The 25,280-nt window shown below is 35.8% G+C and overlaps 1 protein-coding gene across 2 annotated transcripts in view; it reads left to right on the top strand.

Moving 5' to 3' along the window:
- TENM4 (teneurin transmembrane protein 4) overlaps positions 1-25,280 on the top strand; it is a 1,164,499-nt gene that overhangs the window by 171,730 nt on the left and 967,489 nt on the right. For both annotated transcript variants that reach the window (XM_031963708.1, XM_031963710.1), the window contains exon 2: positions 22,972-23,019. The gene's annotated coding sequence lies outside the window, so the exon portion shown is untranslated. The remainder of the gene's footprint in view (positions 1-22,971; positions 23,020-25,280) is intronic.

The raw sequence follows: 25,280 nt of genomic DNA, 5'->3' as shown, positions 1-25,280 counted from the left end.
TTGTACAATTGGTTTCCTTTGCAGTTGTTGGTATTTTATATTTGTAGAAACATGATTCAGAGAGATCTCTAGCATCCCTAGACTGTCATAGAGGTTCATGACCCCCACACTCCCCCAAAAGTCAAGTAATCCCACACTAAATGACATCTGATCCTTTCCAGCATTGGCTCTCTGATGGGCAGCTCTCACCTCTAAGCCTCTGATTCATTTTGATTTTTGTGTCCCAGAACAGAGTCACCTCCACTTGGTTTGGTCACCTTTGCTCAGACATCTGTGAAACACAGCAGGGCACTGTGACCAAGCCAGCAGTCTCTTTTGCTACAGCAGACACTTCAAGCTAGTTAGAACAGTCAAGCTTCCTGGCCATCCACTCTAATCTTCTTATTTAATAGAAGAAGAAACTGAGTCCCAGAGAGATTAAAAGATTTGGGATTAATAAACCTTTCAGCTGGTAGGAAGCATCCAAGACAGTGGCAGACAAAACCAAATTTACAAATTAAAACATGTCAGGCTGAGAAGGGCTGGTGTTTGCCTCTGGGTTGTTTCCTTGCTCTTAAATGCAAACAGGAATATCTTATTATATTCACATCTGTTTCTCAAATCGAAAGTTCTTTCTATCCTCTTTTTCCAAAGCTCAGTGATGCTCTCAGGGCCTGAGATACACAGCAGTCTCTCATTATGGAAAGGTTTTTATTAAGGTGAGACAGGGATGTTTCTTCAAAAGCCAAATACTGTTCCTTTATAATAACTGGCAAAGGGATCCCAACTGAGTTTGGTTGTCGTTAATTTCTTGCTTACACAATCATAGAATCAGAGGATGAATGTCAGAACTGAGAGAGCCTTTAAAAAATAGAATGCTAAGATCCAGGAACGCTGATCCTTAGAACTGGAAGGGATGGTAGAATATAAGGGATTGAGAAGGGGCCTTGGATCATATGACAGATCTAAAAGAAACCTTGGTATATAAAACATTAGAGGATGAGGGACTTAAGAACACAGAATGTTAAAAGTCAGGAATAAATTTTTTTTCATTTCAAAAATGAAAGAGAGAAGAGACCATAATACATAGAAATTTGTTGAGAGGCCTTAGAACTTATGATAAATTAGGAAGAAACCTTAGAAGGTAGAAAGTCAGAGCAGAAAGGGACTTTAAAATATTGAATGTCAGAGCAAGCAAGGACTTTAAAAAAGCATAGAATGTCAGAGCAGGGCTGGGGTATTTTAGAATTTAGAATGTTAGAGCAGGGAGAGACTTTAAAGCAAGAATGTCAGAGCAAGCAGGGACTTTAGAATATTGAATGACAGAGGGGGGATTTTAGAGCATAGAATTTAAAGCAGGGAGGGACTTAAAAGCATAGAATGTCAGAGCAAGCAAAGACTTTAGAACATACAATAGAAGAATAGGAAGGAACCTTGAAATATAGAATCAGAAGAGTTTGTAGTGACTTTAAAAATCACATTACTGTTGGGGAAGAGAGGGAGGGAAGTCCCATGTTTAGACTTCAAATATGCGGTTTAAGTCCCAGTCTTGTTTCCTTCACTGATTCTCATATTTCTCATCTATACAATTAGGAAGCTGGATAAACTAGTGAAACCACTTCCAGGTTAAATGCAATAGTTCACCTTTCTCTTTTTGCAGAGGAAGAAACTGAGGCATGAAGAGTAGACTTATAATAATTTTAAGGCTTAAAAAGGAGCACTATGCATGTTCATTTGAGCTTATCAGCAATATTGTGAAATAGCCTTGATGCAGTGGAAAGAAGGCTGAACTCAGAATCACAGTATCTGAGTGCAAATCTCTGTTCTGCAAGGATCTAACTTTGTGGGAGGTAAATCACTGTGAACATAAGTGATTTTTAAAATGAAGAATTTGTTCCATTTTGCCTCTTAGTTTCCTTCCAGTTGTGGATGGATGAGTCTATGATGCATATCATTTCCCCCTTTATTTTGAAGATAAAATTAATATTTTAAATCATAATTCATGGTTACATGATTTAGGATTTCAACTTAGTAGGTAAAAGGTAAAATTTGGATCCAGGTTTCATCTTCCGCCATGTCCCAGACTCTTTTTTGCTCTAACCTGCTTGTGCTCCTTCCCTTCTGCCCCTTAGCTCTCTCTTTCCTTCCTCCTCTACCACCCTGTTCCTGTTACCCAGAAGCACAGTAACTTCTAAGCAACAACTTCGCCTCCCCCCCAAGTTCCAAAGCCCTTGTTGAATTCAGAAGCCCAGTTTAAGTTTCACTCAATAAAGCTAACAAGACAACAGCGGATGCGTGCTACCACTAATTGATTTAATCAGGGCAGGGGGCTGGTGAGAGAGTCAGCTGACTTTTCCTCATCTCATGGCATCCTCGAGGGCATTTCAAGGAGCCACCAAAGTTCACATTTTAGAACAAGGTAAGATGTCTTCAAGGCATCGACTGGCACACATTTAATGAAGATAGAAAGCCAATCACTTAGCATCAGAGGAGGAGCAGCAATTTCCTGCAGCCAGGGCATTTGGTGCATTGAACAAAATTATTCCAGAGCTCCGGGCTTCAGGTGAGCTGTCTGTCAAGTGACCAATTGTTGAGGGCCAGAGAGGCCTGTTGAAAACAGCTCCAACCTTTGAAAAGGGAGAAAGCCATTCAATGAGTCCATCTGTGGGCAGTCTCAAGCTCATGGGATCAAAATGTCACATGCCAAATTGGCGACATAGATGCAACAAGAGACCTCCACTGGGAGCTGGGAGGCCTGGGTACGAATGTCATTTGGGCTATGTATTCACGCTGTACTTTTCAACTGGTTGCTTTACTTCTGAGAGTTTATTTTTCTCTTCTGTAAAACGAATGAGTTCCCCTTAAAGATCTCTCATCTCTCATCCAGTCCTAATGCCAGTGTCCCTCCACAACTTAGTAAGAGGCTTTGGACTAAACCTAAAGTTTTGCTGATTATTTGTAGCATTTCTTCTGATATGTCAGTCTGCTAAACTAGTCTACTAGCCTACTGCGGTTTAGTGGTATCAAACTCAAGTGGAAACAGGACCACTAAACCATACATCAGAATCCCTATAGCTGTATATTGATTTAGAAAACTACATTTTATCATTATCTATACTCTGTTGTATTTTTATTTTGTAATATTTTCCAATTACATTTTTACTGTGGTTCAGCCTCAGTGTTAGAAGCAACAATGAGCCTCATGTTTCACACCAATAATCTAGTAGATAGAGAACTAGTTGTGAAATCAACAAGATCTGGATTAAAATCCAGATTCTAAAATGTGTTGACTATGTAAACTAGCCAGGGACAAATCACTTAACCCCAAGGAACCCCAGGGAGCTATTCCTTCTCCTCTCAAAAAAAAAAGTATTGCCATAAATATTTTAATGTCTATGAGACTTTTGTTAATATATTTTACTTCCTTGGGGTATATTTTAGAAGGAGCAAATTGTGTGTTGAAAAGAATAAGGGAAAGGCCATTGTGACTACAAGTCAGGAAAACTTTGGTAACCTAAGCTTATAACTTTTAATTTTAATAACTCATTGATAATTGCAGCCTTGATCTATCTCACTTCTTGTACCTGTATTTGTATTTTTATAAGACAGAGCTTATTTTGACAGGCAAAAATAAAAAGAAAGCAAAATAACATCCATAAGACATACAAATTATATAGAAAAAATTAAAAGTGCAGCATAGGAAACAAATGAAGCAATATCATTCCTACTTTATTGCAAATTTCTTTTATTTTTTTATTTTCCTCAGTTACATAGAAAACAATTTTTATATTTGTTTTTAAAATCTTGAGCTCCAGATTCTCTCCATTGTTCCCCTCCATTAAGAAGGCATGTGAAATTAAGCAAAATATTTCCATAAAATTCATGTTCCAAAAGGAAACATTGATCTTCCCCCCTCCAAAAAAAAAGCCCTCAAGAAAATAAAGTTTAAGAAAAAGTGTGCTTCAAGTATATTCAAACACATTCAGTTTTTTCACTGGGTATGGATAACATTTTTTTCATGATAAGTCCTTCAGAGTGATCTTAGATCATAGTGCTGAGAATAGTGATCCTTGCATTAGTTTTACTTTGTACCCAGTACATTTTACATTGCTTGAGTTCATTAAGGGATTTCTAGGTTTTTTCTGAGAGCATCCTTATCATCATTTCTTATAGAACATTTATTTGAAATGTAATATGCATTGAAAAAACTATAATAAGCTTACAGTTTTGTATATAATTCTCTTTTTTCTTTGTATATTACAATATTGATTGAAGATTGGTTAAGTTCATAATCATAATAATAGAATTACTATACCTAGAACTTTATAGCACTTCAAGATTCTTAAAGCAGTTTACAAATATAATTTCATTTAATCCTAAGAGATAGGTAGTGTGATTATCCCCATTTTATAGATGACAAAACTAAGGCTAAGAATAATTAAATCGTTTGTCCAGGGTCATACAGCTGAGGCTAAATATGAGTCCGGGTCTTCCTGACCATAAATCCAATACATTGTTTGTTTTGCCATCTTGTTGCCACTGATGAAAAGCATTTTTTTAAATTATAGCTTTTTATTTACAAGATATATGCATGGGTAATTTTTCAGCATTGACAATTGCAAAACCCTTTGTTCCATTTTTTCCCTTCCTTCCCCTACCCCCTCCCCCAGATGGCAGGTTGACCAATACATGTTAAACATGTTAAAGCATAAGTTAAATACAATATATGTATACATGTCCATACAGTTAGAATTGGACTTCGAAATAGTGTACAATTAACCTGTGAAGGAAATCCAAAATGCAGGCAGACAAAAAAATAGAGGGATTGGGAATTTTATGTAATGGTTCATAGTCATCTCCCAGAGTTGTTTCTCTGGGTGTAGCTGGGTCAGTTCATTACTGCTCCATTGGAACTGATTTGGTTCATCTCATTGCTGAGGATGGCCAGGTCCATCAGAATTGGTCGACCAGTTCTGATGGACCTGGCCATCCTCAGCAACGAGATCAACCAAATCATTTCCAATGGAGCAGTAATGAACTGAACCAACTATGCCCAGAGAAAGAACTCTGGATGATGACTAAAAACCATTACATTGAATTCCCAATCCCTATATTTATGCCCACCTGCATTTTTTATTTCCTTCACAAGCTAATTGTACAATATTTCAGAGTCTGATTCTTTTTATACAGCAAAATAATGTTTTGGTCATGTATACTTATTGTGTATCTAATTTATATTTTAATGTATTTAACATCTACTGGTCATCCTGCCATCTAGGGGAGGGGGTTGGGGGGTAAGAGGTGAAAACTTGGAACAAGAGGTTTGGCAATTGTTAACGCTGTAAAGTTATACATGCATATAACCTATAAATAAAAGGCTATTAAATAAAAATAAATAAAGAAAGAAAGAAAGAATTGGTCATCATATAACATTGTTGTTGAAGTATATAATGATCTCCCGGTCCTGCTCACTTCACTCAGCATTAGTTCATGTAAGTCTCTCCAGGCCTTTCAGAAATCATCCTGCTGGCCATTTCTTACAGAACAATAATATTCCATAAGATTCATATACCACAATTTATTCAGGCATTCTTCAGTTGATGGGCATCCACTCAGTTTCCAGTTTCTGACCACTACAAAGAGACCTGCCACAAACATTCTTGCACATACAGGTCCCTTTCCCTACTTTAAAATCTCTTTGGGATATAAGCCCAGTAATAACACTGCTGGACCAAAAGGTACTCACAGTTTAATATCTTTTTGAGCATAGTTCCAAATAGCTCTCTAGAACAGCTGGATGTGTTCACAATTCCACCAACAATGTATCAGTGTCCCTGTTTTCCCACATTCTCTCCAACATTCCGCGTTATCTTTCCCTGTCATTCTAGCCAATCTGACAGGTGTGTAGTGGTACCTCAGTTGTCTTAATTTGCATTTCTCTGATTAATAAAAAAAAAGGATTTTTTTTTAAAAAGGAGCTTTAGGGACAGGGACCCCACACCTTCCTGAGATAGTCATATAGTTTCAGTTGTTAAGATGGCTTTCCTTAATGTCAAGCTGAAATATCAATGACTATAATTTCTACCTTTGTTCCCTAGTTCTCTTATTTAAATATTTCTGTTGGATTCTTTGTGACAGCTCATTTTATAGATGAGGAAACTGAAGCAAACAAGTTAAGTGTCCTGTCTAGGGTCACAGAGCTAGAAAATATCTGTAGCCAAATTTGAACTCTGGAAGATGTCTCCCTAATTCCAGGACCTGCACTATGCCCACTGTATCACCTAGCTGTCTTCTGGGGGCAAGCAGAACAAGTCTAATACCTTTTTCACAGGTTAGCCTCACAAATACATGAAGATAGTTGTAAAGTATCTCTCTCATCGCCCCTCAATCTTTTCTTCTCCAGCTTGAACTATTGTTCACTCTCCAGCTTATCAATGCAAGAAAGATATGTGATTTTGTCAAGAAAGAGAACAAAATTCCTGTTTGAAAACTTTCTCCTTGCATCAAAGTTTCCAACTCTAGCAACTTCAAGATTAATTTGAATAATGAATTATTTGAAATGATTGCAATATTCAAATTCATACTGTCTCGGAACCAGTTACCATATTTTTCATAATTATAATTTTGGTGAATTGGGATACATGAGGGTACTTCAGGACATTCACTCTTCCCATTAATCTAGACCTAGATAGGAGCTATTTAAGTAGATATGTCCTAAAGGATATCTGAGAAATAGATTATACCTGATAGTGCCACATAGATAATATCTGAGACAGAATTTGAACTCAGATCTTTTTGAATCCTAGCCCAACATTCCATCAGCTATGTCTTAGTCCTTCCTAAAATAAGGCTAATACAGTGTTTCAGGATGTGGTCTGACCTGAGCAGTTTAGAAAGACTGTCTGCCCCTCATGCTGAGAACCATAGATTTATTTTTCAATCAATCTAAACTGCCACTTCCTTTTTGGGGGATTTTTTATTGTCTTCTTCATTGTAGATGCTCTTACTTTGGATCCTGGTAGTTTTATAAATTGAGCTGTTAAAAAAAAATTCCTTAACTGGAATCTCTGAGAAGTGAAGTTAGAGTGTTAGGGTCTTAATTAAATGCAAGAATCATGCTTTTCATGAAGTGATTCACTAATATTAGGTTTTATTGAGAAAATAAATGCAAACTAAGACTTGGGGCATTAAAGTGTCTTACCTCTAACACCCCCCAGCCATTCGGAGGAGTCTGTAGATACCTTCTGAATGGATATATTAGAACTTGCTTGGCAGAAACTCCCCAGGGGATTGGGTGAGAAATGTGGATGTCACTCCATTGGGTCAGATTCTCATGAGATTTTTCATCTCAAATAACCTTCTGGTATTTATTCCTCTGTTGAATAGAAAGGCAGTTCATGTGTGTGTGTGGGGGGGGGGAGGATCTTAGTTATGTTTGGTTTCATTTTTTAAAATATTCTTGTTTTTATGCAATAGATACAAATCTATGGGATTTACACCACAATATTTGCAATATTACACAATAACATAATGAATTTATAAGGTTTTTTGCAAAATACAGATATTATCTCATCTGATCCTCACAAAACAATATGAGCTAGACACAATTGTTATAATAAATATTTTATATATGAAGAAACTGAGACAGAAAGAAGTCTGTATGAGGTAGTATTTGACTCACATCTTCCTGATTCCCAACCCAGTCTCTATAAATCATATCTTGCATCCTTTTAGTACAATACCTGGCATGAAGTAGATATTTAATAAATGATTGTTGACTTTAATATATACGTTACATTACCTTCATTCCAAATCTATGCCTTTCCTATCCCTTACTCAAAAATCCATTTCTTGCATCAAAAATGAAAAAAAGGAAAGGAACCAACATGACTGTATGCCATATTATACATCTATGATCTTCCACATCTGCAAAGAGAGGAGGGAGCAGCATATTCTAATTTCTCCCTCAGTTCTAGGATTTGACATACAGAGTTTAGTTTTGTGGATTTTTAAATTATTTTTTCTATATACATTAGTGACATCATTGTGTGTATTAGGTCAGCTTACTTCCTTGTCCATTAGTTCTTAGAAATCTCATTTTTTTCTAAATTCTTTCTATTCATTATTTCTTATATTGCACCAATATTTCATTACTTTCAGGTACCATGATTTGTTTGACCTACAGTCATTTCATGGACATCTTCTTTGTTTCCACTTCTTGGTGAGGATAAAGAAGTACAACTATTTGGGAGATATGAGAGAGACATTTTGCTTTCTTCCTGTGACTTCTTTGGGATTTGTGTCTAGTAAGTGAGATGTTTGGATCATAGAATATGGACATTTTTGTCTTTAGTTTAGTATGATTCTGGATTGCTTTTCCAGTTCTTTGGACAAATTCATATCCTCATCAACAAATAATGTATTATTCTACCTATTTTTCCAAGGCCCCTCCATCATTTACTATTTGTATCCTATTTCATATTTGTCAATTTGCTGGGTGTGAAATGAAATCTGCTTTTATTGACTTGCTTTAATTTGAATTTATCTTCTTGATAATTTGAAACAAACTTTCATACAATTGTTAATAGTTTTTGATTCTTTTGAGAATCTGTTTCTTCCTATTATTTTAATATATCCATTGAAGAGTAGCTTTTGGGTTAGATATTTGTTTTAACTCTCTATATCTACTTGATATCTGATTCTAATCAGATATATCTGATGTAAATATTTTTCCCAATCATCAATTTCCCTTTTTAGCATATTTTGTTGATTTTGTTTGTAAACAAAACAAAGGAAAAATTCATTTTTGTCATTTAATCAAAATTATCTGTTTCATTGTGATTATCTCTATTACCAGTTAGATTATGAAATAACCTCTCACCATCCTTTGGTTCTGTGAAAGAGATCTGATATGAACCTTTGCTAAAAATTTTTTTATGATATGACCTTTTATATTCAGGCAGCATAATTTTCATGTGTACCATATGTCTATCTAAACCTGATTTCTTCTAAACTACTTTCTAGCTTTCCCAGAAATTCTTCTCAAATACAAAATACTTCCCCATGTAAGTTGTATTTAGGAGTTTATTTTATAGTGGTCATTGAGTTTTATTGTTTCTGATTCTTCCTTACAATTCTTAGATTTTAGTATATTTCTAGCCCAGTATGAGTCATTGAGATATAATAGGTAAAAAAAGAAAAAAAAAAAAGCTAATGTAATCTTAGTCTGAATCAAATAGGGTTTAGCTTTCAGGATAAGGAAGTATAAAGTACTATTCTGTTTTGACCTGGTCAGACTTTATTGGAAGAATCATGTTCAATTCTAGGTAACAAAGTTTAGAAAGAATCTAACAATGTAAGGAATTTATGGCCTAATATGGAAGTCAAGACTTACACAACAAAAATCCTGATGCAATACAGATCAAACATGAGTAGTAGGCAGTAAGAAGAAAGACAATAGTGTAGACTGGATTGGCATTGATCTTACAAGTCAAGGAATCTGTGACCTTGAAATAAGTCACTACCCTTTTGTGCCTCAGTTTACCAATCTCTAAGGTGATTAGTTAGACTAAATTATGGCAAAGTCCCTCTATAACAATGTGTAATTTCTAAATTCTCAGAGATGACATGGAACTAAGATGATTCCAAAATATTTGGAAAGATGAGAAGGATAGAATAGACTATTTCTGTCTGGGTGAACAGAAGTCTAAAAGTCCAGAGACAGGGAACGTAATTACAACAATTCACATTTAACAAAGGTATTCCAAAAGTCTAAGTAAAGTTGGTTTGGGGTTTTTTTGTTTGTTTGTTTTGGTTTGGGGTTTTGTGATAGGGTTTTGTTTTTTTGGAGAGTATACTCTTGTATACTGCTTTAAAATATTTTTTGGTTCAATCCTCATGACAAATCTCTGAGGTTGGTGGTGTTGGCAACTTTTTTTTCACATTTTACAGATGAAGATAATAAGGATCAGATCAGTGAGTTGATTTGCCTCAAAGTAAATTGTCATGAAGTAATTAATAGCATCAGGACTCAAGTTAGGTGTCATGATATTAAGAACAGGGCTCTTACTAGGACATGTTAGAGTCATTAAGGCTTGTGAATATTTAAGAGATGATGATTATTCTGGACTGACTCGACTGAGGGAAGGTCTTGCTAAAGAGCAATAGGAGGAAAAGTTGGTTTGGGTCAGAATATGCCTTTATCCTTGACACTATGAGAGCCCATACACAGACCTTATGCAGAATCTCTCAATGTACCAGTACTGACTTTTTATGGACCAGTAAAGGAATACTATTAGTTTCATAACACTTTTAACAAACATGCTTCTTTTAATCTGGGAGAAATCATAGCTAATGAGAATGATGACCCTGCTTTATTTTCCCCCTGGGAAACCAGTTTTGTTTTTTTTTTAATATACAAACCCTAAGCTATATCTAAATCTCAGGTTTATAGCAAATTTCAAGAATAGGAGGGGGAGGAGGTTAAGTGGTAGAAGAAAGTAATGGATGCAAAAAGTATTTTAAAGTATCTACTATGTATCAAACACTGTGCTAAATTATTATATAATTTTATCTTTATAACACCCCTGGAATGTAGGTGCTATTAGTATCCCCATTTTACAGTTGAGAAAACTGAAAGAGAGATTAAGTGACTTTCCCAAAGTCTGATACATACTCTACCTATTGTCCACCACTGGAGAAGGTGCCCAGTAAGTCAGATTGTCTGTCATTTTGCAAGGTACTCTTCCCTGGATCCATCTTCCCCTCCATCTCTACTTTGCCTGCCTCTGGAAATGATTTATCCTAGGAGTTTGCCTCTCTCTTGATTACCTCTTAGGATCACAGATCTGCAAAAATACTTAAGGCTCATCTAGTTCAACCCCCTCAATTGTGGAAACTGAATTAATGAAACCAAGACCCATTGAGGTTAAATGGCTAACCAAAAGACATCAAAGTAATACTAGCATAACCACTATTTGAACCCAGCACATAATGCCTACTATGTTCCAGAAGCTGTGCTAAGCATAGCTGACTAATAAATTATTTAGTACTTTATGGTTATAAAGCACTTAATGTATTTTACTTCACAACATCCCTAAGAGATAGGTAGATCAAGTAGTATTTTTAAATGTAATTACTACTTTATTTTTTGCACTTACATATGAAGATAGTTTTCAAAATTCATTTTTATAAGATTTTGAGCTCCAAATTTTTTCTCCTCAAGACAGCAAGCAATTTGATATTGGTTATATATACACAATCATGATAAATGTATTTCTACATTAGTCATATTATGAAAGAAGAGACAGAACAAAAGAAAAAATATGAAAAAAATAAACCAAAGTGAAAATAGTAGACTTCCATCTGCTTTCAGACTAAACAGTTTTTTCCTCTAGTTGTGTATGGTATTTTTTATCATAAGTCCTTTGAATGTTTCTCTGATCATTGTATTGCTGAGAAGTAGCTCAAGTATTATTATCCCCATTTTGCAGACTACATAACTAAAGTTAGGAGAAGTTGCTCAGTACAGTTAGCATGCAGCAAGTCTGGGTCTCAAACTGCTGAGTTTTGAATCTAAGCCATGGGTTCTTCCCATTGTGGTATGCAGTTTACATATTTACTTTTAAACACCTACTCCATGCTTAGCCCCCTAAGGGCAAAGAGGCTGAGAGACAAGACCTGGTCCTTAGAGAGCCTAGCATGAGCTAACAGTCTGGACATCTAAAGCTGTAATTCAGAAAAGCACAAGAGAAGTGAAACCTGAGAGAATGTGAAGGACAGAAAATCCTATCTGACCAATGGGAAAGCAAGTTTGTGATTCTGTGCTCAGGAAGGATTTGGGAAATACAGAAAATCTGAACATCACTTCCAATCGAAGCTGTAAGAAGGAATTAGAGAAGAAAAAATGTAATTTCCGCCTCTCGTGTTTGGGCAAAATGTTGCTGTTATTGATTTCATCTCTCCTCTGCCAGTGGATCTTGGGTCATTTAATCTTTGACTTGTGAATCTACTTAGTGAATTATCTTGAGAAGGAGGTGTCATTGATTTTTCTTTTCTTTTTGAGTCTGTACCTCTGAAGTTCTTTCCAGCTATAAATCTTTGATCTAATGAGGCAGCTAGGTAGTACAGAGGATAGAGCCCCCAGGTCTTTAGTTTGGAGGATCTGAGTTCATAAGCACCCTCAAACAATCACTAGCTGTGTGAACCTAGGCTAGTCATGTAACCTGTTTGCCTCGGTTTCCTCAATTTATAGTTTTCTCAGCTACCTTCTACCAATCTCTAATAACAATAATATCCAATCTTCTAGGGCTGTTTGTAAAAAATTGTAAAAATCACATAAGCTAATATTTGTTATTTTTATCATCTATGTCTTTAACAGTGTCAGAGACCTGTTAGGCACTTAATAAATATATTTTCTTCCTACTTAATAAGTAATTAATAAATGTATTTCCTTCATAAGATGCTATCTGATTCCATGATCCACTATGATTACACCATTAAGAAGAGTAGACTGATCTCCTTCATATTCACTGCTCTCCTTTTAGGTTTGGACTTATGACATCATGAGGATGAAGATACTCCAGGTGTGAAAACTCCCCCTACTAATAAGCCTCAGTGCCTTATCTGTAACTTAATATATAGTTGCCTGAAAAACTGACAGCTTAAGTTGTTTGCCTACAGTCAATCATACAGCTAATAGGGAGTATGAATCCAACTATTCCAGACTTAAGATGTGGCCTCTGGCCTTGGTACTATGCTGTTTCTTGAGCAGACAGATAATCCTTCAGTCATTTCTTCACCATATAGACTAGCCTTTAAACCTTTGTCACTTCTAGGAATTGTGATTATTTTCAAATAAGGAAACCTAAACCCCAAGAAACGAAGAGATACTAATTAAGCAAATTAGAACGAATCATATGATCTCAGAGAAAGTGATTTATCCTCACTGGGTCTCAGTTTCTCCATCTGTGAAATGGAGGGGTGGAGGAGACTCGCTAGAGAGTGAAGAAAGATCTTTTTCAGCTCTAACATTCTCTGTTCTCTAAGATCCTCTCTTTTAATATTTGATGTCCTCAGGAGCCTTCTCTTACTTTTTGTCTATATTGTGTGTTCTAAGATCCTTTTTACTCTTCAATTTCAATAATTTTTATTTTGTGTCACAATATTCTACATATGGAGATTCCTTTAAACTCTGACATTCTTTGTTGTCAGATTCTGTCTTTTGGTCCTATCCATCTCAAAGCTTTGGTTTTAACTTTCTGTGTTCTGAGTTCTAACCCATTTCTGACATTCTCTGTTCTAAGGGCCTTTTTAGATCTTTTAGTCTGTTCTAATCCCTTATAGTTTTTTACAATCCATATTGTAAGAACTGTTTCTAACTCTAGCATTTTAAATATTATCAGAACATTCCCTATATATGAAAGTTCCTTGCATTTCCATAATATATGTTTTTAGTTCCCAATCACCTCTTTCATTCCAGGCCCTTCCAACTTTGAACCTCTATACCATTTTGTCATTCAATTGCATATTATCCCCATGAATCAGTACACAGAGGTATATATGCTACTGTTTATCTTGGAATTTATATTTAGAAGGTTATTTTGTTCATCTGCTAAAGTTGCCAGCTTTATATACCCTAGAAAAGTCTCTGTTTACCTCAATGTGCCATGTACACGATACGAGTTTATTAATAAAACCAGGCAGCTTCCCAACAACAAAATGTTGCTTTGCCCATTTTTCTAGGCAGGTGTTTCCTTTCTGGGAGACTGGGTTGCCATAGGGAACATACCCACTATGCACTGCAGCAGTCAGATTTCCCTAAGATTGGGGTTGGGGGAGGAACATGCCCAATGCTTAATTATTTTTTAAGCAGAATGTCACCAATAATGAGCCCATGTCCTGCCACTTAAATAAAAGAACATAAGCACATTAGTCTATTTAATTATTCTCATTTAAGAGCAGTGTAGCGTTCTTGCTGTACAAACTTGCTTCTTCACTAAAACAACTATGGAGTGTTAAATTTTCCCTGATCTGATAATTTATGCCCAAGTCAAATGTTATTCAGGAGGAGGTTTCATGTTACCTGGATTTGAGTTTCTAGGAGCATAGAGTCTAGCTCCCCTAGGATCCCAGTCCCCTGATCAACTGATCAATGAATTATTAGAATGGAGCAATGGTATCAATGGCCTGGCATTTACCCCTGCCATGGTGTTGGAGAAGCTTTAGAATAAATGCCCTCATCACCCTGCTGACTCATTCACATTCAGGAGCATCACATCCACCTCTCTGCTAAAGTTTAAGGGAGCTAGAGCTTTGAGGTAACCTGGAGATGCAGCCAGAAGTTAGAAGGGACTAATCTACTCTAGCCTTATCCTTCCCTAAGAAAACCATTTCGCTTCTACAATTCCACAGAAGCCTCTTACTTTCCAAAACTCAGACATGTGGAGCCATAAAACTACTCCAACTTTCAGTTTTGTTCCCTCTCCCTCTGTCCTCCTTTCACCAGCGACAGCCTGACCCAGTTCTCAGAGTCAAGAAGGAAACCATAGTTTCTTTTGAACTGGAAATTCTAAATTACTCCCTTCCAACCTGCCCCCACTTCAACTTGGTTCCAATCCTGAATTTCGTTTGTGTTCTTTGGAAAGTCAAAGATGATATTTTGCCTAAGAGAACTTGCAATGGAGTCCTACAAGGAATTTGGAACACATGGAAATCTTGACCTTGCCCCTCAATTTCCCTCCTTAATTCAGTGAAAGAGAGGAAACTAATTTCTGAGATATTATAACCATCATCATCTTGACATTAATTGTAGGATTTAGATTTGTAAGCAGCATTACACTCAGTACAATGTAAGTTTCTTAAAGGCAGGAATTATCTCATTTTTTTGTCATTTTATCCCTAGTGCCTAGAACTGTGTCTTATATATAGCAGACTTTAACAAATGTTTAGTTATTGATGATAGATCCTTTTGACTAAACCTTTCATCAGGTGATAGTTAAGACAACTAAGACTCAGAAATGTTGTGATTTGTCCACAAAATTCAAAACTAGTTCTCCTGACTACAGGTCCAGTATTCTTCCTAAAGTCCAAATCTGTCCATGATACCCCCTCCCCAATAAACCCTGATGATTTCCTATTATAGAATCAAATATGAAGTCCTGTTTTCCAGCCTTTCACAACCTGCTATTCTTCTCTCCATTCTAATCCTCATATACTGGAGATCCTGCTACCAGCAACACTAACCTCTTTGCTATTCCTCACACATCCATTCCATTTCCTGGTTCCATGCCTTTTTATTGGCTATCCCCTTTAGCTAGAATATCCTCTCTCCTCACTTTCACATCCTGGTTTTCCCTGGTTTCCTTTAGCCTCGGTTCATATTCTACCTTAAGCAAGAGAGCTTTCTCAATACCTTCCCAGCATCCCACCCACAGCCTAGAGGGTGTTCCTTGAGATTATCTCCCTTTTTGCCCTGTATCTATGGTATGTGTACATGACTATTTACACATCTTTCTCATTAGACTACAAGTTCCTTGAGGGGAAACACCATGTTTTCGCCTTTGTATCTCCTAGCATTTACTACAGTTCCTGGTCCATAGGAAGTACTCATTAAATTCTTGTTGTCTCTTTGTTTTTTTCTCCTAAATCGGACTGTTAAAGCTTCTGTGGACACTTCCAACCTCAAAAATCTATGATTATTCAAAGGGTATAATACCTAGAATTAGGCTTAATTTGTAGATAATAATAGCAATAATAACAAGTGGACATGTATGTATTCTGTGATGATTTGCAAGCATTTTCCACACTCAGTACATACTTCTCATCAGCCCTATAAGGTTGTATTGAGTACCACAGTGTTGAAGAGAGAGCACTAGACTTGTATCTTACTTCAAATCCTTGCTTTACTTATAAGCTATGATCATAGGGAAGTCACATGAAGTTTCCTCATCACTAAAATGGGATAATAATAACTACATCACCAACCCTGCAGGGTTGTTTTGAGGAATTAATTAATTAATTCCTCAATTCCTCAATTAATTAATAAACCTTAAAGCATTCCAGTCACTCGTGTTAGGTCATTTTATCCCCTTTTTCACAGGAGAGGAAGCTAAGACCTAGAGAGGAATTATTAAATGATCTTTCCAAAATCATATAGAAAATAAATGGCAGACCTGAGGCTGACACTGAAGTCTTCTGACCCTCCAATCAAGGGTTTTTCTCCTGTACCATCATTAACTACTATGAAGGAGGCTTTGTAGAGAAGCTGTCAGGAAGGTCCATTACTGATTCAGGTCAAGAGGCTTACTTGCCATGGAATCTGCTTTGCAGGGGCCCAAGGACAGAGAAGTTCTCAGAAGAGAGTGCCTGGCACTGCTTCATGAGCTTGCAAGCCAGCCCCTGTTTGACTGGATCCTAAGGAAACAAACCTGGCTCATGTACTTGCTCTCGAGTCAGGAGAGGAGCCTCTTCAAATGCAGGCTGGGATATGGCAAAAAGACATAGCCTACTTTGTAAATGAACACATTGGCCGCCAGTGTACTGTGGGGTGTCTGGCAGACCATGAATGGCAGCCCCTTGAATGGAGTTGGTGTCATTCTCTTGAGCCTGGCTGTTTAGATTGGAAAGGGTTTTTTGTGTGTGACACACAGAGAGACGGAGACAGAGAGATGACAGAGACAGAGAGAGGAGAGAGAAGAGGGAGAGGGAGAGAGGGGGGAGAGGGAGGAAAGGAAGGAGGAAGAACAAAAGGAGAGAAGAGAAGAAGAAAGGAAGGTAATTGGATTAGAAGAGAGAAAGGAAAGTAGAGGAAGAGAGAGGAGAGGAGAAGAAAAGAAAGGAGAAAAAGAAGGGTAGGGAAGGAGAGGAGAGGGGAGGAGAAGAGAGAAGAAGGCAGGGAGGGAAAGAGGATGGAAAGATAGTGGAGAGATGTTGATGTCAAGACTGAGAAAGAAAAGCTGCTGAATGTGGTAGAAAGAACACTAATTGATGAGAGAACTTTGTTTTAATCCTAGCGTCTCTTAAACATCCCCCATTTCTCCTGCATGCATTTTATTTGTATATAGTTGTTTGCTCATTGTCTCTCCCACCATACTCTTAAGTTCCTTGGAACAGGTACTGCTTTTTTTTTTTAAATCTTTCTTGGTATTCTTAATACATAGCTCAGTGCCTGGCACATTTTTTCCCCAGTAGCCGGCTCTCTCTAATGGTGAAACTCAATGGGCTGGCTTTAGGCAAGAGACACCTCTCCATTATTAGACTCTTATCTGAAACCTTTTTAACTTGGAAGGTCCTGGTAGAGACTTTGAAAAATTTGGCCTGTGCCAAGGCATGGTGATAAATCAGAGCTGGACTTTAGGGGAGATTGGTACTATAGGAAAAAGGAGAAATACCGTCCCTGAGGTAATAATTGCTCTCTTTTATGTAATGTTGTACAGCTGATAAAGCACTTTTTTGGCAAGAGCCTGTAAAGTAGTGAATGTTATTATTCTAATTTTGCAGGTTAAAAAAATTTTGCCTATGGGTCTCTCCTCAGTGAGACATGGAATTAGGTAATGAACCCAAGCCTTCTGACCCCCGACTCAGTGATCTTCCTGTGTCCTCTCTTGATATCTATAGGATTCACAACACAGGAGTGACCATATCAGTCAGTGAGTTCCAGCTCTTTATGGGAGGTTCCGTGTTGTTAAACAAACAATAAAAAACACAGTTACCTCTGTCATGAAACACAGAGATAGACTTCTAGCCATGAAATAAACTTAATGTAGAGTGTCCTGTGGTTACTTACCTGCTGGTAGAAGAAACTTTAACAAAGGGTTCAGAGATGAAGATCACCTGAGTTGACAGAGACCTAGTTAACTATTGGGGATTTCACCTTCAACCCATTATTAAATGATTAAATTTACAGAATTCAACCTAAAGCTATTGGCTTATGGTTGAAACTCTGGTTTCTTGGATCCCTACTGTTTATTGGATGCTATAATCTCAAATGAAAGAATATAAAATCTTAGACCATACTTTTTTTTAAGCAATCTGGTTAAGTGACTTGCCCAGGGTCATATACCCAGTGAGTATTTGAGCCTGAATTTGAACTCCTGACTCCAGGGTGGCTGTTCTATACACTGTACCACTTAGCTTCCCTAATCATAACATTTTCAAAGTATAGACAGACACTACAACCTAGAATGTTAAGTCTGGAAGGGTCATCTAATTACCTCATTTTACAGAGGATGGGACTGAGGTCCACAGTCTATAGAAGGAACATAATTTATCCTAAGTCACATGACTAGTTTGTTATTATAGAGACAGAATCAAATGCCCAGTCCTTTCCTCTTTATTTTATACCATGATGGACTCCAAATAAGTGTATTATTATACACATAACACATAACACACATAGAGAAAGGCAAGTGGTTAGAGATTTAGAAAGATCACTGTGAAATCAGAAGAGTGAAGTTAAGACAGATATATACTGTTGAGTTGACTGGACAAATCAACTTCTTCGGGCCCTAAGCAACTTCAAGACTAAGTAAGACTTGTTAATCCATATGAATAGAGGGAGTTTCCTTTTCAGGTATCCCCTTATCTCATAAAGCCAAAAATCTAGATTCTATTGTCTGTGTCTGTATGTGTGTATGTATTTATAGGTCTTTATTTCTCTATCAATCTCTCTATTTGTCCATGCATCTGTCTGTCCATCCATGCATCCATCTATATATCTTTCCATTCAGTCCTTCATGGATACTTTGTCCATGGAATATAAAGAAGGAAAATAAAGTGAGCATCTTCTGGGGACCTTCATAGGCAGCAGGAGCCCAGCCTGGGGGAAAAAATTCAGAACCAGTTGTGATGATGCTAGAAACTACTGAATGCTGGTCCCTTGAGAAAAATGTTATCTGCTCAGACATCTGGCAGGAGAGTGCAGGAGGCTTAGCATGTATTAAGAGGAAGATCTTAAATTCCACATTCATTCATTCTACAAATATTTATGAAATACCTCCTGTGTCCAGAGCAACTGTGCTAGATTTTATGAGGGGTAGTAAGATTAGATGAAGACTCAGGTTCAGGTCCTGCCCTCAAAGAGCTTAGTCTAAAAGTTTAAAATATCATATTACCAAAAGAAAGATGGCGGATGCCAATTATTAGGTGGGGGAGAAGAAGAGAACTGAGTAAAGCCTCCCTCCTCCTATAAGATGGAGAGGTGGGATTCAGCTCCAGAGCCAGATGAATATAAACCAGGGGCCAGGTTGGTTTAGCAGCCAATATTTCTCATGAATGCCAAAATTCAAAGGACTTAAATGGAAGGCACAATACCAACAGCCAAAATATATATTTCAAGAGTCTTATAGGATCTGGGATACAGTCACTTAGGGTATTAACAAAACAGTTATTTTTCTGATGAAATCTTCCTTGCAGACACGATTCTTTTTTTAATCTTAGAAGGACATATTTACAACCACTGCCCAGGTCACAGTGAGCAAACTGATGAGGCTAACTAATCTGTTATCCCAAGAAGCAAAAGGGACATAGACCAATAAAATATCATCTCCTGAAGTACAAGGACCATGTTTTTCCCCCATTAGATCCCTAGAACCCAATCCAGAGTCTCACACATTATTTTTCTTTTGTTTATAAAAGCTCATGAAATGAATGAATAAATCAGGATTTAAGGTCTGCCATTTTCTACCTAAGACCTTGTGCTTGCTTTACTTTCTGGTCCTCCATTATGTCATTGGTAAAATGAAAGAGTCATAGACAATTTGAAGTATTTTCCATCTCTAAAACCTGTGTTAGATTCCCCCTGATTGGAAAGAGATTTAGTAAAGCAAAACAAAACAAAATGAAAAAAACAAGATTTTATGGAGTTAATAAAGGCAGGAGTATCTTGGCAGAAACACTAAGTCCATAGTCAACTTATAATTATTCAAACACTGACTATTTGATTCGTTTAATGTGTCTTCAGTAAGGAGGGGATTTGGACTTTACTCCTCTAGCATTAGCTGTTCCCATCTTTCTTCTCATTGTTGCATTTAGAGTGGAGAAAAGGTCTGTAGCTCTTAGCTGCCATATGACTTAAGGAAAAGTGTGTTTATCTCTCTAATTCTCAATTTTTTTTCTTTTGGAAAAGGGTGTGAAAATGCAAGGTTAATCTTTAAAAATATTTTATAAATTGTAAAGCATCATGGGTGTACTTTTAAAAAATTTTATTGAATTCTTTTACTTTCTACACTCCAGGTATTTCCCAGTATATCCTTCTCTACACTCATAGAATTCTCCCTTGTTACAAAGAAAAACAGTTAAACAAAAGCAACCTATAACTGATAGCACTTGCAGTATTCATATCAGTTTGTACAATTCTTCCTATCTTTTCTGACTTCCTCATATCTAATTTATTCATTCCTTCCTCTGAATCAATGCATTGGTTCTTCTGTCAACATTTAATAATCTACTTGGCCCCTTTCTAGCTAACCCCTTTCTTTACCTTCAGAACCTGACTTGAGATTTCTCCTAAAGAGGTTTTTTTTAAATACAATTCAATAAATATATATTAAGTGCCTACTATGAATAGTGTGCCAAGATAGATGTCAGGTGGGTAAATAAAGACATAGTATTTGATCTCCTTGAGCTCACAACTTGGAAAGGGAGAAGAGGAAGAGAATGTGAAACATACTCAAATACTCTAATACAAAAAACAAAAACAACAACAAAAACAACAAAAAACACACACACCATGATAATTATGTAAGTTAGAACCATAAAATGAAAGGGTTAAAGTAAATCTGAGGTGTCTACCATCTCAAAATCCTGTGATCCTGTGAGTGAATGAATGAATGAATGAACTTATAAAAATACTATACACCCTGTGATTTTAACAAAAATCTAAGTCCCTGAGCAAACCTGTTAAAACAGATGGTTGATAACAGCTAAAATACCTTGCCAACCAACTAAACCAATTCATTTACTTCATTCAGAGCCACCCTGCATTGTCAGAGGGAGGGAGGAGAAAAGGAGGAAATCAGTGGGGCCTTACCATTTTAGAGTGATAAATGGCATCAGGTTTAGGCTATACACAGGAGCCTTTAAACAGATAGAAAACATGAGTTATTTCTGTAGGATTTTCAGCTAGTTTGTAATATCACTATAAAAAAATCATAGCAATTAATTGGAAACCAAATGACAGAAAATGGAAGCTTGCTACAATTAGAACAAAATTATAGGAAAGTATCTTTTAGTGCCTGATATGAGTTTTCTCCCCACTGCCTTTCTCCTCTCCTCCACCCCATACACATTGGTTGAATTGATAAAAGTGCTTTAATATTTATAGGTAGAAATTGCATGGCTAAATAAGAAGCTATATCTTTTTAAAAGAGCAACTGTGAATTTTAGTACTGGTAATTTGGTATGAGTCAACCAGTGTGTCAATAAGTATTTACTAAGTGCTTATTACATGCTAAGCACTGTGCTAAGTTTTTGGAATATTAAAAAGTCAAAAACAGTTCCTGACTTCAAAGAACTTACTTTCTAAAAGTCAAAAACACCTCCTGACCTCAAAGACCTTACATTTTAATGAAGAAAATCAACATTAAAAGGACTGAGCACATATAAGATATATAGAGAGTATCTTAAAAATACTGAGGGGGAAACATACTAAGGACTTGGAGGAAAATCTTTCTGAAGAAGGTGGGCAGTGGAGCTGAGTCCTGAGGGAAGCCAGGGAAACCAAGAGGCAGAAATGAGAAAAAAAAAACATTCAGGTATGATTGTGCAGCTAGGGAAAGGTGCAGAATTGGATGATAGAATATGCCATATGAAGTACAGCAAATGGTCCAATAGGGCAAGATGGTAAATTGCATGGAGGACAATGAATTATAAGAAGAATGAAAAAAATAGAAATGAGGCAGGTTGTAAAGAGACTGACCTCTCAGAAAACCTTACCGTATCATTCTATAGATTAATAGGGAATTCCTGGACCTGAGTATTTGGACATATTTATGCTTTCTAGTAATGTCAAAACTTAAATAGAAATCGATCCCTAGGAATATATATTAACTTAGAAAACCATGAATTAAAATTAATTGTATTGTATTGTATTTTTATTTATTTTGTTAAAACATTTCACAATTAAATTTTAATCTGGCATTCAGGCTGGTATGGGGTGGTTGATAGTTCTACTTTAGACAAATCATATTGTCAGCTAAGAGTTGAACAAAGAAGCCATGAATACTGCTATGCACATAGGCTCCATTATGAAAGACATGCTATCCAGATAAGGGGTTCCACTGTTTTCCCTTATCAAAGTACATCTGTTATATTGTGTTAAATGCTTAATTCTGGGCGCCATATTTTAGGAAGGATGCTGATCAACTAGAGCATATATAGCAGAAGTTAATCACATGGTAAAGGAGGTGGGGGGGGGAAATGAAGACTATACTATATGATGATTAAAATAATTGGGGGTCTTTAGAAAACAAAATTTTGAATGGGCATGTTATTATATTCAAAAATCAGAAGGCTTATTTTGTGGAAAAGGGATTAGGTTTGTTCTGCTTAACCTTAGAGAGTAGGCCCAGAACCATTTCATGACAGTTGCCAAGAATCAGATTTAGACTGGAAATAAGGAGAGGAAAAACTTTCTAATAATTAGAGCTCTTCAAAAGATGAATGATCAATAAATCCTCTCATTGAAGCTGAATGATCATTTGTCAGAGACAATTGAAGGGAAGATTTCTGTTCAAATGAAGTGAAATTATATGATTTGAAGGGATAAAGACCAAAATTCACTAATTATATTGTTTCTTTTTTATGTCCTTGAATATTATATTGTAATATAGACAATATGCTCCTTGAGGCCAGTTACAATACCCAATATCAACTTTGTGTCTACCCTATCACTAAGTATAATACTTTTTTTATCCACTGTTTTTTTGTTATTTCCTTGTTGTACTTCATTTTGAGAATCCCAAACACTAAGTATGGCTACCTTTCTTTTCTTAGATGGCAAAACTGAACATTGGATTGGAGAAGTGATCCATTCAACAAATAGTAAGTCCATTTATCTCTCAGACTAAGTGATCCAATATCTTGTATTTGAGAATTTTTCTAGGTGCTGCTTTTAGGCTTATAAGGTATACTGCTTGCACTTTTTTTCACCTCTTAAAGAGTTTTAAACTTTAGAAAGCACTTTCCTCACAATTGTACCATGTAAGTACTACTCTCTATTTTTTTAGATTAAAAAACTAAGGTTCAGAGGGGAAGTAATTTTCCCAGAGTCACATAGTGAGTCACTAGCAGCACAGGGAAAAGAACCCCAATCTCCCAATTGATCATCCAGTATGGCTCTTATTACATCATGGGATTAGTATGAAGTCATTGTTTCATATCATTTGAAAGACAACCATATAGAAAAGAATTAAAATTTTTCCTCCTTGGCCCCAGAGATCAGAACTAGAAGCAACAAGAATTAATAAAAAACATATTTTATGTAGATATAATAAAAATTTACAAAGCATTATCTCAGGTAAGTAGTGAATTACTTCCCTGCTAAAAATGCCATAGAGTGAATTCCTATGCAGCTATGGATTGAACAAGATGATCTAAAGTCTCCATCAATTCTGAGCTTCAGTGATGATGCACACACAAATATATACATATATGTGTAAATATAAACTCAAGCTATCTGGCTCAAAACCCAATGCTTATTAGTAGCTACTCATAAGTTTAAAGATGGAAAGAATATTAGAAGTCATATGATCCAGTCCCCTTACTTTACAGAAGAGAAAGGAAAAATAAGGAATGAAGTGTATTCCATTCCCCAGAATCACACAGCTAGTAAGACTGTAAAGTAGGATTATTAAGTTGGCTTCCCTGACTCCAAGTCAAGCACTCTATTATATCCTGTACTTCTTGTTCTGTTACTCAGAAGACCCCAAGTACTCATTAATTGTTATCTCTCTGTGTGTGTGTAATATATACATATGTACATCTATAAAATATAATCATCGCATATTAGATAATATTATGTATTAATAATTATATAATATGTTTATAGATTGATAATTAGATTACATATGGGTATTTATTAGATATTATACATTAATAATTATGTAATGTATTCTTTACATATTAACAATTATGTAATAAATTATGCATTGGGTAATATATTAATAATGACATGATGTATTCTTAAGATATTAACAATTACATAATATATATTAGATTTCATTGTATTAATAATCTTATATAAACATATGCATTAATGACATATATGTTATATAACAGTTGATATATTTTAATAATTATATATGTAACCTTTATATTGTGTTACATATTCTATGTGCATAGCATATGATATTTGTGTTTGTGTATATACATATGTGTGAGTGTGTATATATACATATGTGTGTATATATATACATATATATATGTATATATATAGAGAGAGAGAGAGAGAGAGATTGGAGTGTATAATGTAGTATACTATTATATAGTGATATATACTGGGTTAACTAAGATATAGATGGTTCATAGACTGAATATATAAAAATGAGGTTTCTTGATGGGGAGATAAATTACATATGAATTCACTGAAAAAATGATATACAGAGGTAGCTAGATAGAACACTAGTCCTGGAACCAGGAGGGCCTGAGTTCAAATCTAGCCTCATACAATTAACACTTCCTAGCTGTGTAACCCTGAGCAAGTTACTTAATCCCAATTGCTTCAAAAAGGAAAAAAAAAAAGTGTGGTTAAAAAGTGACTATAAAAAATTACCATATTTAAAATAAGTTCACTTTAAACAATATACATTTTAAATCATCTGATCAAATCTTCTCACTTTTAGAGATAAAGTCCTCAAGGTGACCCATCAGAATCAGAAATTAAATTAAATTAAATAAAGCCAAATCTTTGACTTTAAATACAATGCATTTTATTTGTTTCTTATAATTCTTTTTATTTTTTAAAATTTCTTTTTTACACTTTCAAGTCAAATTAATTTCTTTTATTTCTTTTTTTTTTTTATTATCACTGGTCTCTTTATTTTCATTAACTTCTTTTTTGTCCATTGTGTGCTAAGAATACATATATACCATGTAGACCTGAGAGGGAAGTATGGCCTGCACTCAGCTCAATGTTTATGTATCCATGCATAAACATACATATATTCGTTCCTGTGAGGTCCTTCATATATAAGAAGGGGAAATGGTATTTAAGGGTCTAATTCTCCAACTGGATCCAAAAGAGCTTTTAATAAACATCATGGAACTAGGCAAGTGCAATGGGAGGCCAGCCACCCTTTCATCCT

Source organism: Sarcophilus harrisii, chromosome 3 (assembly GCF_902635505.1).
Source record: "Sarcophilus harrisii chromosome 3, mSarHar1.11, whole genome shotgun sequence".
Classification (NCBI taxonomy): Eukaryota; Metazoa; Chordata; class Mammalia; order Dasyuromorphia; family Dasyuridae; genus Sarcophilus; species Sarcophilus harrisii.
The sequence above is the reverse complement of the archived record's forward strand: the minus strand, read 5'-3'. Positions and strand labels throughout refer to the sequence as shown.